Genomic DNA, 781 nt, shown 5'->3' with positions numbered 1-781 from the left:
GGACATTATCCTGTATGATTTAGTTGTTTCCCTGCTCCTCAGCAGGTTTTTAAGTTCTGCAGAAGCCTGTCAATCAAATAAGGTGTACCAAATCAGGAAAACATCCAAAACATGCAGGATGGTGGTCCTCAAGGACATTATCCTGTATGATTTAGTTGTTTCCCTGCTCCTCAGCAGGTTTTTAAGTTCTGCAGAAGCCTGTCAATCAAATAAGGTGTACCAAATCAGGAAAACATCCAAAACATGCAGGATGGTGGTCCTCAAGGACCAGGAGTGAGAAACATTTGTATAAAAAGTCATGCCTCATTTCTCAGACCGACAGTCTGTGAGGTGGGGGTTTACAGATTGATCCAAGTAATGATACTAACCTCAAGTCACGTAGTTTAAATCTTGTAGCACTACTCGTCTCCGGCTACAGAACATAAGTCCAGTTGCTCCATCTTTTTCTTTGAATTTTCCATCTCCTTGATGACAGAGAAATCATAGAAGCATCTGATAGTAGTGGTGTCGAACCATGTCGAAACTAAAGTAGATTGATACTTGTGTTAGCTTCACTTGCAGCGCATGACGTCGTTCACGCTTTATAAAGTGCAAGCTTCACCGAAGCATCCGACCACAGGGAGGTTAAAACATAAACAGTGAACTAAATAAGCATGTCAGATAATTATTTTACCGACAACAACTTCACAGTCAACAAGCTAAGAAGTAGCATTCACCACAGCAACCGGTTGTTTAATCCTGTAAACGGCGCATGCGTGTCACATCGACGGCAGTCTGGAAG

Source organism: Austrofundulus limnaeus, unplaced genomic scaffold (assembly GCF_001266775.1).
Source record: "Austrofundulus limnaeus strain Quisiro unplaced genomic scaffold, Austrofundulus_limnaeus-1.0 Scaffold2988, whole genome shotgun sequence".
Classification (NCBI taxonomy): Eukaryota; Metazoa; Chordata; class Actinopteri; order Cyprinodontiformes; family Rivulidae; genus Austrofundulus; species Austrofundulus limnaeus.
This window is presented reverse-complemented; position numbering follows the sequence as displayed.